Raw genomic sequence first — 16,082 nt, 5'->3', positions numbered from 1 at the left:
TCTGATTCCTTAATATCTCTTCCTGGTTACTCCCTCCTACGGTATGATAGACCTGAGCCTCGGCCTGGTGGTGGGGTGGCTATCTTTATCAAAAACTCTCTTCCTCACTCTCCTTGCACTGCCCTCTCTCCTCCTCACCCCCAGGAGTACCTCTGGCTACGGCTTCCTCTCCGCTCCCACCTTTTGTTCATATGTGTTCTGTACCGTCCCCCAAACAGTGATGCCTCCATCTACATTTCACTGTCTGACAACATGGACCAACTTCTATCCACTCATCCCAACTCTCTCTTCCTCATATGTGGTGACTTCAATTGTCATCATGCCACCTGGTTGGGTGTGGGTTCCTCTCTCACCAGTCATGGCACCTCAGCAAAGGACTTCTGTGACTCACTGGGATTGACACAATCTGTCAATTTCCCGACCCGGATCTCAGCCAATGGAGTATCTTCTCTTCTAGACTTGGTTATGACTAACTTCCCTGCTAATGTCTGCTGCTCTTCTTCTGCTCCAATCGGTTCTTCTGATCATATGCTTGTCAAAGTGGACATCTCTCTGGCCATTCTCAGAGAGCCTCCTCAGCGTCGACGAGTCTGGCATTTCACTCAGGCCGACTGGGACGGTCTTCAAGCAGCCATCAATCGTCTGGATTGGTCTCCCATCTCCACTGCCTCTGACATCAATTCTTCCTGGGAATTCTTCCAAAGCAAACTGATCTCTCTCATGCACAGATTTATCCCATCTCGCCTTCAGTTGTCTTACCCTTCCTCCCGTCCATGGTACACTGAATCTTGTGGTGAGGCAGTTGCCCTGAAACAACTTGCCTTTGCCTCTTGGAAGGCTAATCCAACTGAAGGAAATCTCAGTTCCTTCCACCAAGCTCGGAACAAGTGTGTGTCTACCCTCAGGAGTGCCAGGAAGCACTATCTCTCCTCACTCAAGAATGAACTCTCGAACCTGTCTCCTTCCTCCAAATCCTGGTGGCGTCTGGTCAAATCCGTTTCTGGTGTTTGTTCCCCCTCCATCCCCTCCCTTACCTCAAATGGCCACACAGTTGACATCGCACGTGACAAAGCCGAATGCCTCAACTCTGTGTTTGCCTCAAAATCCTTAGTCCCAAACCCATCTCTCTCTGTTCCCACCTTTCCCAGTCGAACCAAACTGCTCCTGGACTCTGTGACCTTCTCTCCTGACAAGGTGGAGGAGTTTTTGTCAAACCTCGACTCTGATTCTGCAACTGGACCAGATGGCATCAGCTCACGGGTCCTAAAATCCTGCTCTGCCGCTCTATCTCACCCTCTCTCTGTTCTTTTCACCCTATCCTTTGCTCAAGGTCATCTGCCAGCATCCTGGAAATCAGCAAACATTACCGCTTTACACAAAAAAGGTGCAAAAACAGATCCTTGCAACTACAGACCAATCAGCCTGCTCCCAATTATCAGCAAAGTCATGGAATCTATCATTGCTTCGGATATGAAATCCTTCCTCTTCTCCAATGGCTTGATCTCTGATCATCAATTTGGTTTCAGACCAGGTCACTCTACTCTGGACATGCTGCTTCTGCTGTCTCAACAATGGATGGAGGTCCTCAATGCCAAACAGGAAATCAGAGCCGTCTCCCTTGACATATCACGTGCCTTCGATACGGTCTGGCACCCAGCTCTGCTCACCAAACTCTCCTCCTATGGTATCCATGGAAATCTCCATGCATGGCTTGCGGACTTCCTCTCTGGTCGTAGTCAACGTGTGGCCCTGAATGGATTTCTCTCATCTCCCCTTCCCGTTCAGGCTGGAGTTCCCCAAGGCAGTGTGCTGGGCCCTGTGCTTTTTCTGGTCTTTATCAATGATCTCTCCGACTCTCTGGAAAATCCTCTGTATCTCTTTGCTGATGACTCCACTCTCTGCCGCTCCAATTCCTCTTCCCTCAGATCGGCAGTCTGCAGCCTCCTCACTCTCTGAAGACCTGGACAAAATCACAGACTGGTCAAACATGTGGAACATGTCTTTCAATCCTGACAAATCTCACACTCTTACTATGCTCTCTCCGAAAAGATCGACTGGACAACCCTCCCATCTACTTTCTCAACAATCCCTCTCCAAGAAGTTCTGTCGCTCAAGCTTTTGGGTCTCACCATCTGCCATGATCTTTCTTGGGAAAACCACATTTCCAAGCTGGCCTCCAAAGCCAGTCGCCGACTGGGCATCCTCCGTCGTGCGAAGTCCTTCCTAGGCTCACCTGAGCTCCTCACCACATACAAGGCTTTCATCCGCAGCTCAATGGAATACTGTTCTCCCCTATGGGCTGGTGCTCCTGCCTCACACCTGGCTCGGCTTCACGCTGTTGAATCCAAAGCTTTCAGAATCATTGGAATCTCCCGCGATGAAGCTATCTCTGAGGGCCTTTCACTCACTCACCGCAGGCAGGTAGGTGGTCTTTCTGTCTTCTACCGACTCCTCTCCGGCCTTGCTCCCCCAGCTCTCTCTGTGCTCTGTCCCCAAAATATTCCTACAGGTCGCACAAGATCTGCCAGCCACCCTCTGATGGTTAAACTGCCGAAATCTCGGCTCTCTGCTCACCTTCACTCTTTCATTCCTCTTTTCTCCCACCTCTGGAACAAACTCCCACACTCACTTCAATCACACTCCTCCCTCCAGGCCTTCAAAACAGCTGTTCACCACCATCTCTTATCTTCCCCCATCCAAAACCTTGATCTTTTCTACCCCCACTAATTCACCCCAGATCCACCTTGTTTGAAATTCCAACTTCTTTCCTGGAAGTCTTGGCAGTGTCCATATGTTTTATACCTCTCCCACCCCCCCCCCCCCCCTTCCCATGCCACCCCCCAAAGCCCTCTCCCTCCACAGTTCTCTCGATGTCTCCATGTCTCTCGGTCCCTGCTCTCAAATGTTGTGTTTGTGTCCTTCCCCCTCTCTCCCCATCTTGTCTACCGCTCTCGATGTTATTTGTTTTATGTGTCGGTTTGTCTTTCTGTGTGATTAATGTTCGCTCTTTCACGAGCCTCGATCTTGTATACAAAAAAACAAAAAAACAAACAAAAAAAAAATTGTTGAAATGAAGATCGAATAGCTGTATGTTCAAATATGTTGAAAATGTCAAAACTTTACATGGGGTGTACTTACTTTTTCAAGTGAGTGTGTGTGTGTGTGTGTGTGTGTGTGTGTGTGTGTGTATATATATATATATTATATATATATATATATATATATATATATATATATATATATATATACATATATATATATATACATATATATATATACATATATATATATATACATATATATATATATACATATATATATATATATATATATATATATACATATAATATATATACATATATATATATATACATATATATATATACATATATATATTGTTACTGATCGCGGTTTAGGATGTTGTTTGCCGAGCAAAGGCTCCGCGACCGAACAGTTGTTCCCCGACTCACCCGATTCACCCAGAACTTTGGCCGTATCGCACCGCAGCTGCCCAATCTGGAAAAGACTAAAACGACGAAATGCAAAGAGGAAAAGGAATAAGACGAGAAGATGGACAGAAGAGTAATTGGATTTATTATACACACAAGCAAAAAGAAAGCAGTCACGTTTATTTACAACACATAAGACGCAGGTGACACAGTGCAAATACTAGCTTATTCAGACTTAATTAACCAGGGACAGAACAAACAAAACAAACTCACGTACACAAGAAGGGTGGAAAGGCGGGAGGTGGATGGCTGGAGGGAGAGGAAGGTCCAAGGGGGGTCCTGCAGCACGATCGGCGCGTTTAGCAGCCGCCGTTCCTTCGCGGCCCTGCTCAAAACCGCCGTCCAGGCCCCAAGCGGCTGTTGGGTGTTGTTGCTGCTGTGGCCGCCGCTTGCTTTGCCAGGACTCGTCTGACTCGTCTGGTCCAAACCCTCAACTCAACAACACTCTTGCACGTCTCCCTGTCCAACCACTCTTTCTCTCTTGGTCCAACCACTCTTTCTCTTTCTTGGTCCACTCACTCCTCACCACCGACCGCCAACGCAACCAACGCAACCACTGACCACCTCACGCTTCTTGCGCGCGCGCCTTTATAGCGCCTCCGGCGATCAAGCCGCCGGCCTTCAGGACACGCCCATCGGTGTGCTCACCTCGGCCCTGGTTGGTCACGCGACCCTCTGGCTCCGCCCTTGATGACGACGGGCGGGCACGCCCCTCTTCCCCGACCCGAGCACATGTTCAATGGTGGTTTTGGAGGGGATGTAATTGGCAATCGAGGCTTGGCAATGACGAAAGGGGATGTGAAAGGAAATGGAGATTTTGGGGATGGGAATGAAAGGGGATCTATTCTCTTTCACTGGTGCAATGGAGTACTTCAATTAATGGGAGACACAGCCTTACCCTAAAACACAGAATAAGATATAACTATCGAACAGGGGTATTCTATTATTGGCTGACGTGTATGCTTGTGGACTAATTATGGGATGCCCTTTCACCTTTACACAGCTCCGGAGCAGGGGGCGCAGAATAAACAATAATAATAATAATAAAGCACACAATCAAAAAAATACAGTCCTCATATCCGCAACACTGCACCCTCCTCCTCTTAGGCACGTCCCGGGCTTACAACTTTTATTTAGTGTGACACGTAGGTGTAGTTCCCTCTACTTTTAACCTGACCCTGAGTGCGACAGTTTTAAAACATAAATAAATGTGTCCCGCTGCTCCATTGCACCCTGCCTAACAGACTTACGCCCACAGTTAACCGAATTGCGGAATGGTCTTCAAACTATACACTGACGGTGGGGAGCATTATTTACAATGACGCTATTTTTATTTACAAAACTAACCCAGGACCTGTGAGTGTTCTTTCTGGGGGGGAGACAGTCTGCTCTGCATCAATGCACCATGAAAGCACCCAAAAACGCACCAATACACACCCAAGCACCAATCGGTGCAGTCACCATTGTTCAAGAATAAAAAATAAATCAACAACCCCTAACCCTGCAGGTGATCTCTTGCTCTTCGGCTCCCTCTGCTGGTTATTATTATTGTCTTCCAGTTGTTGTCTTTCTTTCATTTTCTTACTGGCGGCCTATTTGCAATAAAGCTTGCCCAAACGTGTCCATTTTATTTATTTTATTTATGGCCCACAGGGCCGACTACGTGTGGTTCACCTGTGGGGCATCGGTGCCCTGTGGCCAAGGTCCGCCAGCAAGATTTCGGGCCCTCATGGCCGGTTCCAGCAGAGGGGCCATGCCCCAACCCATGGGGTCCATAAGTGGTGCTCGGCCACAGACATGTGGTCCATAATGTGGTGCATCGATGCAGACAGCTGGTTCTGAGAGTGCCGGGCGCACAATGGCCGACTCACGCACGCTCCCCTCGGCACCCAATGGCGCACAGGTCATGTGGGAGACAAAAGAGACAATTGAGCGAGGGGTAAGGTCACAAGGGTACACTTCAATAAGGCAATGCAAGGCGAAATGCGTACGGAGGGCGAAGTGAGAAAGCTCGTCCCTACCGTACGTCACCCCCCTGTCACCTACACTACCCTTGCCCTTACCCCATATTTACAAAATCTACCCATTTACAAATTCGTCACTACTGTCACGTCTTCCCCATATTTCTCCTATACCAAATTCGTCTCCACAATCCCTCTATTTCAAAATTTGCCATCACCAAATTCATCATCAATCCTCATAAGGAGGAAGAGATGGAACATCAAAGCACAATGTCACACCCACGTCATGATGCGTCAAACAATCCAAACATTTGCATCATAAAAAATAATCAAAACATGGCATGGTGTGGAGTACCTGTCACCTCAGGTGAGTGGATGCAGATGGTGCGAGGAGACTTCATCCTAACTACTTTCTAAATGACATTAACACACTTTACACTACCCGGGGTCTTTCCCCGCCAATCCATTGGCCAACTTACACTATGGGTTCTAAAAACCAATTCCCATTGACCAAACTGTGGTGCTTCTCAATTTGGGGTCTCACTCCCCCGATTCATCTCCCGGTGCCCTTGCACAATTTCTGGGCTGTGACGTGTAGCTCTCCCAGCAGGTCTACCCACCTGCACACCTCCACCACTGCAGTTGCCACCCGAGCTTACCTAGCTCCTCACCCTAACCTAACTAACTGGGGAAAGCCCCTCCTGGCTCTGTCACCCCACTCGGTGCCCTCTGGCACTGGGCTACCCGGGTCCGTCCTCCGGATCCTCGGGCCCCATCCACAACAACTACTACCGGCTCCCAGAGCCCACCTGCGGCCTCACCTGGCCGACATCCTCACAGTGGTGGAGTGCCCAAACCAACTACACACACTAACAGGCTACACGCCCAGCCATTTCCACAACACTAATGCACCCATCCAAATGCCATTCTGTCACCCGCACCACAGATGCCAATATCCAACCACAATTTACCTGTACCCTCTACCTAACACTTACACTACCCGCCCCGGGTATTCGTGATGGGGGTCCACTCTTCCCCCATTCACACCTTCGCACCATCCACTCCACTCCATCGTTTCCACCATACTCACTCCACGACCATCCATTCCAATACTCCATACCATTTATTCCATACACCTGTCCTCCATTCACCTGTCGTTGCACACCTGTGCAATCATACCTGGTGCCACCTGCACCCTCCCCCTCTTCCTAGACCATTTGGTCAGCACAATACACAATCACCTTCACTCACTCATACACTGCTCCACACACCTGTTCAGTTGCACACCTGTGCAATCACACCTGTTCAATCCTCAAACACACGGCATCATCTCAGCTAACTACTCCCCTCTGAAACTTGCGCTTCCCAGTCGTCCCTTTAAACTATTGCGCTCCCTCATCATTATCATCCACTCTACTCTGCCTGCGTCCCCACTACAGGTATCCTTGTCACTACCTATCCTTAACGTCACCTAAGGTCATCTTCGCTAGATCCCTACACACAATATCCTAACCCACCCGGGCTAGTTTTCACTGCCATAAACCCCATAAATTATAGCGCATTTGCCCCACTCTCTGTGAGGGATGGTGGATTGCCCATCCCACACATCGGGAGGTCCCACTATCAATTTTGCTCGTCCAAATTCCAACCAATTCAAAAATTTTCCATTTACTGCCAAATCTACCCACTATTATAAATTTCGTATCAAATCACTACCATCATCAACACAGTCCACTATATCCTAGCCTCGGTGCGTCGTGACATCATTAAACTCGGTTCGTAAAGCCGAGCAATGAATTCGGGTGGGTTTGGTCGCCTGCAGGTTGAATCCGTCCGGCTTTCGGTTCAAGGGAGGTGGTTTGGTTGGACCGAGGTTCCACGCACCATCTCGGCGCGGCACCTTGCGGTCCCGTGGCCCGATGGCTCAATCTCCCCCGGTCGGAACCCCGTCCCCACGAGGGGGCACCGTTCCGCTTCCTCCCACTCGCCCTTGAACCGGACCGGTCATCTCGCCCGCCAAGGCCCGGACTCGACCGTGCGGGGCGGGGCCAAGCCCGAATTGGCAACGATGCTTCGAAGAGAAGCGACGCAGCTTCGATCCGTGCCGGGCCTCGCACCCAACAAAGCACCCCGCGCCCCGAGTGCTCGCATCGGCTATCCGTCGCCCTAACCGCTAACCCGGTTACCGTCGATGCTTCACCTGCATGCTCACTACGCATACGCTACCCCTTTCACCCTCACCAAACCCGGCGTTCCAACGCCGTCCGTACATTCCACCAACGCTCTCCCTGTTACACACCACACCTCTCGCGCACACTCTTGCGCACACTTTGGTCCACACCTCTCCTCCGTTACGTCCTCCGTAACACTCACCATGGGCGTGCACTCTTGCATCCACCCACTAACGCACTCACATGGGCTCTCCCACACCCGCGCTACCACTAACTCAGGTGTGCTTCCTCGCACACCCTCGACCATTCCAAGCGTGCATTCTCGCACCCGCTCCACCACCAACTCACTCCCTCGTGTCACACTCCGTACACCCCGACGTGTATTCTCGCTCGCACTCGGTTTCACTCCCACACTTTATAACACACCCACTCGCCGACGCACACTTTTTCCTCCCACGCGTGCCATTTCCACTCACACGGGACCCTTCACCAACGCCCGGATGCTTCCTCGATCCCAAGCGCGCGAAAATTCTTTTGTCGCTAAACATCCTCTTACAAAATCTCCCAGCACAATACACAGCACGTCTCACCTTCGGGGTTCTTCTTCCTCCCTGCACCAAAACCTGCAAACTTCCATTCGGGTTAAGCACAGCATCGTGATGTGAGCAGGGACTTTGCACATATTCCATCTTTTCCTCCCGCCGCGAGTGGTTTTCTAAGTCCCCGGTCTCTTCAATTTCAATTATACCCATAATTTCTTTGTTCACCTCGACGACCGTTGGCTTTAATAAAATTCCCTCTACCTCATCGGTCGCCGGCTTTTCCAAACCCCGGGTCGCGATTTCTACCCCGGTCATTGTACCCGTGCTTTTCTCCGCTTCGTTCAACCAGTGCTTCTCGACCCGCGTTACCTCGTCGTGCACACCTGGGACCCTTTCACCCAACTTGCGGTCTCTGTCCCTCTGCTCCCTTTCCTCCCTATCGGCCCTCATTCCGTTTATTCTGTTTTCCATTTCTTGCATGAGGGCCTCCATTTGTAGCAAAAGGTTCGAATCCAACAATACTACGGTCACGGGCGCCGTCGCCGTAGCCATGTGCGAGGCGCCATTTTGCGCGCCCGTAACCTCGTGCGCGAGAGCGCCATTTTGTGCGCCTGATACCCCCTCAACCGCCTCCTCATTGCTCCCCTCCATTTTATCCTGGGTTACTCCTAACCCCTCCTCTAGCTCACCCACCGGCATCCGATCGCCTTGACCAGCCATGGCGCGATTTCAAAATTCGGGTTTTTGTAAAACAAAACAAATTTCACCGTTAATAATTTCGAGCGCGTGAAGCGCGCTTCGGGTCCAATCCCACTTCCCGACACCAATTGTTACTGATCGCGGTTTAGGATGTTGTTTGCCGAGCGAAGGCTCCGCGACCGAACAGTTGTTCCCCGACTCACCCGATTCACCCAGAACTTTGGCCGTATCACACCGCAGCTGCCCAATCTGGAAAAGACTAAAACGACGAAATGCAAAGAGGAAAAGGAATAAGACGAGAAGACGGACAGAAGAGTAATTGGATTTATTATACACACAAGCAAAAAGAAAGCAATCACGTTTATTTACAACACATAAGACGCAGGTGACACAGTGCAAATACTAGCTTATTCAGACTTAATTAACCCAGGGACAGAACAAACAAAACAAACTCACGTACACAAGAAGGGTGGAAAGGCAGGAGGTGGATGGCTGGAGGGAGAGGAAGGTCCAAGGGGGTCCTGCAGCACGATCGGCGCGTTTAGCAGCCGCCGTTCCTTCGCGGCCCTGCTCAAAACCGCCGTCCAGGCCCCAAGCGGCTGTTGGGTGTTGTTGCTGCTGTGGCCGCCGCTTGCTTTGCCAGGACTCGTCTGACTCGTCTGGTCCAAACCCTCAACTCAACAACACTCTTGCACGTCTCCCTGTCCAACCACTCTTTCTCTCTTGGTCCAACCACTCTTTCTCTTTCTTGGTCCACTCACTCCTCACCACCGACCGCCAACGCAACCAACGCAACCACTGACCACCTCACGCTTCTTGCGCGCGCGCCTTTATAGCGCCTCCGGCGATCAAGCCGCCGGCCTTCAGGACACGCCCATCGGTGTGCTCACCTCGGCCCTGGTTGGTCACGCGACCCTCTGGCTCCGCCCTTGATGACGACGGGCGGGCACGCCCCTCTTCCCCGACCCGAGCACATGTTCAATGGTGGTTTTGGAGGGGACGTAATTGGCAATCGAGGCTTGGCAATGACGAAAGGGGATGTGAAAGGAAATGGAGATTTTGGGGATGGGAATGAAAGGGGATCTATTCTCTTTCACTGGTGCAATGGAGTACTTCAATTAATGGGAGACACAGCCTTACCCTAAAACACAGAATAAGATATAACTATCGAACAGGGGTATTCTATTATTGGCTGACGTGTATGCTTGTGGACTAATTATGGGATGCCCTTTCACCTTTACACAGCTCCGGAGGCAGGGGGCGCAGAATAAACAATAATAATAATAATAAAACACACAATCAAAAAAATACAGTCCTCATATCCGCAACAATATATACATATATATATTTATATATATATATATATATATATATATATATATATATATTGATCAAGGCACCTCCTCGCTTTAATGGTGAGCACCAGCCACAGATTATGTCTCACGGTAAAAACCGCATAACCCGCAAGGAACCAACAGCCTGTCTGCCACACAGACCATCGTTCCCACCAGTGCAAACCAAAACCAGGGGGTGCGGTGCGATCGGCGGAGATAATAATCAACGACATAACAGCGTGACGAGCGCTGTCCCGATCTCCTGTGGATCGAAGTCCAAGACCAAAGCATCACCTCCGTCCCGGAGGCCTCAGCCCGGCCACTCGGTCAACAGACAGAGATTTATTCTTTGGTCCCCATTGGCTAAACATGAAGCAGAGCCGCCAATCCAGATTTCAGGCTTATTAACTGTTATGAGGCCACAGTTAAGGCCTGCCTTTTTTACTATGAAAAAAGGTAAAAAGTCAAACATTTGAACAGCCTCGGACGTGCACCTTGACCCCATGGCCAAGGCACAACGTCAACAAGGCTGTCCCAATAACATTACACATGCCCCTCAACCCCAAGGCTGAAGCACATGGTCATTCAAACACATGCATCATGCCCCCGAAGGGCCACAATGCATGGTCATACAATTGGGACCACTCCTCTTAATAGGAGTAAGACCCCTTGATCCACTGACAGGGCATTACTCCTGCCAGGTACGATTTGCAGGCCTACCAGCCCTGTTTTGGGGCCACAGGGAAGGCCTGCCTTTTTTGCTATGAAAAAAGGTAAAAAGTCAAACATTTGAACAGCCTTGGACGTGCACCTTGACCCCATGGCCAAGGCACAACGTCAACAAGGCTGTCCCAATAACATTACACATGCGCCTCAACCCCAAGGGGGAAGCACATGGTCATTCAAACGCATGCATCATGCCCCCGAGGGGCCACAATGCATGGTCATACAATTGGGACCACTCCTCTTAATAGGATTAAGACCCCTTGATCCACTGACAGGGCATTACTCCTGCCAGGTACGATTTGCAGGCCTACCAGCACTTTTAGGGCCTGTGCAAGGCCTGCCTTTTTTGCTTGTGAAAAAGGTAAAAAGTCAAACATTTGAACAGCCTCGGACGTGCACCTTGACCCCATGGCCAAGGCACAACGTCAACAAGGCTGTCCCCATAACAATACACATGCGCCTCAACCCCAAGGGGGAAGCACATGGTCATTCAAATTCATGCATCATGCCCCCGAAGGGCCACAATGCATTGTCATACAATTGGGACGACTCCTCTTAATAGGTGTAAGACCCCTTAATCCACCGACAGGGCATTACTCCTGCCAGGTCCGATTTGCATGCAGGTCTACCAGCGCTTTTAGGGCCTGCGCAAGGCCTGCCTTTTTTGCTTGTGAAAAAGGTAAAAAGTCAAACATTTGAACAGCCTTGGATGTGCACCTTGACCCCATGGCCAAGGCACGTCAACAAGGCTGTCCCAATAACAATACACATGCGCCTCAACCCCAAGGGGGAAGCACATAGTCATTCAAACAAATGCATAATGCCCCCGAAGGGCCACAATGCATAGTCATACAATTGGGACCACTCCTCTTAATAGGAGTAAGACCCCTTGATCCACCGACAGGGCATTACTCCTGCCAGGTCCGATTTGCATGCAGGTATACCAGTGCTTTTAGGGCCTGCGCAAGGCCTGCCTTTTTTGCTTGTGAAAAAAGGTAAAAAGTCAAACATTTGAACAGCCTCGGACATGCACCTTGACCCCATGACCAAGGCACAACGTCAACAAGGCTGTCCCCATAACAATACACATGCGCCTCAACCCCAAAGGGGAAGCACATGGTCATTCAAATTCATGCATCATGCCCCCGAAGGGCCACAATGCATTGTCATACAATTGGGACGACTCCTCTTAATAGGTGTAAGACCCCTTAATCCACCGACAGGGCATTACTCCTGCCAGGTCCGATTTGCATGCAGGTCTACCAGCGCTTTTAGGGCCTGCGCAAGGCCTGCCTTTTTTGCTTGTGAAAAAGGTAAAAAGTCAAACATTTGAACAGCCTTGGATGTGCACCTTGACCCCATGGCCAAGGCACGTCAACAAGGCTGTCCCAATAACAATACACATGCGCCTCAACCCCAAGGGGGAAGCACATAGTCATTCAAACAAATGCATAATGCCCCCGAAGGGCCACAATGCATAGTCATACAATTGGGACCACTCCTCTTAATAGGAGTAAGACCCCTTGATCCACCGACAGGGCATTACTCCTGCCAGGTCCGATTTGCATGCAGGTATACCAGCGCTTTTAGGGCCTGCGCAAGGCCTGCCTTTTTTGCTTGTGAAAAAAGGTAAAAAGTCAAACATTTGAACAGCCTCGGACATGCACCTTGACCCCATGACCAAGGCACAACGTCAACAAGGCTGTCCCCATAACAATACACATGCGCCTCAACCCCAAAGGGGAAGCACATGGTCATTCAAACTCATGCATCATGCCCCCGAAAGGCCACAATGCAAGGTCATACAATTGGGACCACTCCTCTTAATAGGAGTAAGACCCCTTAATCCACTGACAGGGCATTACTCCTGCCAGGTCCGATTTGCATGCAGGTCTACCAGCCCTGTTTTGGGGCCACAGGGAAGCCCTGCCTTTTTTGCTATGAAAAAGGTAAAAGGTCAAACATTTGAACCAGCCTTGGACGTGCACCTTGACCCCATGGCCAAGGCACAACGTCAACAAAGCTGTCCCAAAAACAATACACATGCGCCTCAACCCCAAGGGGGAAGCACATGGTCATTCAAACTCATGCATCATGCCCCCGAGGGGCCACAATGCATGGTCATACAATTGGGACCACTCCTCTTAATAGGAGTAAGACCCCTTAATCCACCGACAGGGCATTACTCCTGCCAGGTACGATTTTGCAGGCTTGTTTACCTGTTTTGGGGCCACAGGGAAGGCCTGCCTTTTTTGCTATGAAAAAAGGTAAAAAGTCAAACATTTGAACAGCCTTGGACGTGCACCTTGACCCCAAGGCCAAGGCACAACGTCAACAAGGCTGTCCCAATAACATTACACATGCGCCTCAACCCCAAGGGGGAAGGACATGGTCATTCAAACGCATGCATCATGCCCCTGAGGGGCCACAATGCATGGTCATACAATTGGGACCACTCCTCTTAATATGAGTAAGACCCCTTAATCCACCGACAGGGCATTACTCATGCCAGGTACGATTTTGCAGGCTTGTTTACCTATTTTGGGGCCACAGGGAAGCCCTGCCTTTTTTGCTATGAAAAAAGGTAAAAAGTCAAACATTTGAACAGCCTTGGATGTGCAACTTGACCCCATGGCCAAGGCACAACGTCAACAAGGCTGTCCCAATAACAATACACATGCGCCTCAACCCCAAGGGGGAAGCACATGGTCATTCAAACGTATGCATCATGCCCCTGAGGGGCCACAATGCAAGGTCATACAATTGGGACCACTCCTCTTAATAGGAGTAAGACCCCTTAATCCACCGGCACGGCATTACTCCTGCCAGGTCCGATTTTGCAGGCTTGTTTACTGTTATGAGGCCACAGCAAAAGGCCTGCCTTTTTTACTATAAAAAAGGTAAAAAGTCAAACATTTGAACAGCCTCGGACATGCACCTTGACCCCATGGCCAAGGCACAACGTCAACAAGGCTGTTCCAATAACAATACACATGTGCCTCAACCCCAAGGGGAAAGCACATGGTCATTCAAACGCATGCATCATGCCCCCGAGGGGCCACAATGCATGGTCATACAATTGGGACCACTCCTCTTAATAGGAGTAAGACCCCTTGATCCACTGACAGGGCATTACTCCTGCCAGGTACGATTTGCAGGCCTACCAGCGCTTTTAGGACCTGCGCAAGGCCTGCCTTTTTGCTTGTGAAAAAAGGTAAAAGGTCAAACATTTGAACAGCCTCGGACGTGCACCTTGACCCCATGGCCAAGGCACAACGTCAACAAGGCTGGCCCAATAACAATACACATGCACCTCAACCCCAAGAGGGAGGCACATGGTCATTCAAACGCATGCATCATGCCCCCGAGGGGCCAAAATGCATGGTCATACATTTGGGACCACTCCTCTTAATAGGAGTAAGACCCCTTAATCCACCGGCACGGCATTACTCCTGCCAGGTCCGATTTGCATGCAGGTCTACCAGCCCTGTTTTGGGGCCACAGGAAAGGCCTGCCTTTTTTGCTTGTGAAAAAAGGTAAAAAGTCAAACATTTGAACAGCCTTGGACGTGCACCTTGACCCCATGGCCAAGGCACAACGTCAACAAGGCTGTCCCAATAACATTACACATGCGCCTCAACCCCAAAGGGGAAGCACATGGTCATTCAAATGCATGCATCATGCCTCCGAAGGGCCACAATGCATGGTCATACAATTGGGACCACTCCTCTTAATAGGAGTAAGACCCCTTAATCCACCAGCAGGGCATTACTCCTGCCAGGTCCGATTTGCATGCAGGTCTACCACTGTTTTGGGGCCACAGCTAAGGCCTGCCTTTTTTGCTTGTGAAAAAGGTAAAAAGTCAAACATTTGAACAGCCTTGGACGTGCACCTTGACCCCATGGCCAAGGCACAACGTCAACAAGGCTGTCCCAATAACATTACACATGCGCCTCAACCCCAAAGGGGAAGCACATGGTCATTCAAATGCATGCATCATGCCCCCGAAGGGCCACAATGCATGGTCATACAATTGGGACCACTCCTCTTAATAGGAGTAAGACCCCTTAATCCACCAGCAGGGCATTACTCCTGCCAGGTCCGATTTGCATGCAGGTCTACCGCTGTTTTGGGGCCACAGCTAAGGCCTGCCTTTTTTGCTTGTGAAAAAAGGTAAAAAGTCAAACATTTGAACAGCCTTGGACGTGCACCTTGACCCCATGGCCAAGGCACAACGTCAACAAGGCTGTCCCAATAACATTACACATGCGCCTCAACCCCAAGGGGGAAGCACATGGTCATTCAAATGCATGCATCATGCCCCCGAAGGGCCACAATGCATGGTCATACAATTGGGACCACTCCTCTTAATAGGAGTAAGACCCCTTAATCCACCAGCAGGGCATTACTCCTGCCAGGTCCGATTTGCATGCAGGTCTACGGCTGTTTTGGGGCCACAGCTAAGGCCTGCCTTTTTTGCTTGTGAAAAAAGGTAAAAAGTCAAACATTCGAACAGCCTCGGACGTGCACCTTGACCCCATGGCCAAGGCACAACGTCAACAAGGCTGTCCCCATAACAATACACATGCGCCTCAACCCCGAGGGGGAAGCACATGGTCATTCAAACACATGCATCATGCCCCCGAAGGGCCACAATGCATGGTCATACAATTGGGACCACTCCTCTTAATAGGAGTAAGACCCCTTAATCCACCGGCAGGGCATTACTCCTGCCAGGTCCGATTTGCATGCAAGCCTACCAGCACTTTTAGGGCCTGCGCAAGGCCTGCCTTTTTTGCTTGTGAAAAAAGGTAAAAAGTCAAACATTTGAACAGCCTCGGATGTGCACCTTGACCCCATGGCCAAGGCACAACGTCAACAAGGCTGTCCCCATAACAATACACATGCGCCTCAACCCCGAGGGGGAAGCACATGGTCATTAAAACTCATGCATCATGCCCCTGAAGGGCCACAATGCATGGTCATACAATTGGGACGACTCCTCTTAATAGGAGTAAGACCCCTTGTTCCACCGACAGTGCATTACTCCTGCCAGGTCCGATTTGCATGCAGGTCTACCAGCCCTGTTTTGGGGCCACAGGAAAGGCCTGCCTTTTTTGCTTGTGAAAAAAGGTAAAAA

This window comes from Myxine glutinosa, chromosome 2 (assembly GCF_964187855.1).
Source record: "Myxine glutinosa chromosome 2, kmMyxGlut1.1, whole genome shotgun sequence".
In the NCBI taxonomy this organism is placed as follows: domain Eukaryota; kingdom Metazoa; phylum Chordata; class Myxini; order Myxiniformes; family Myxinidae; genus Myxine; species Myxine glutinosa.
The sequence above is the reverse complement of the archived record's forward strand: the minus strand, read 5'-3'. Positions refer to the sequence as shown.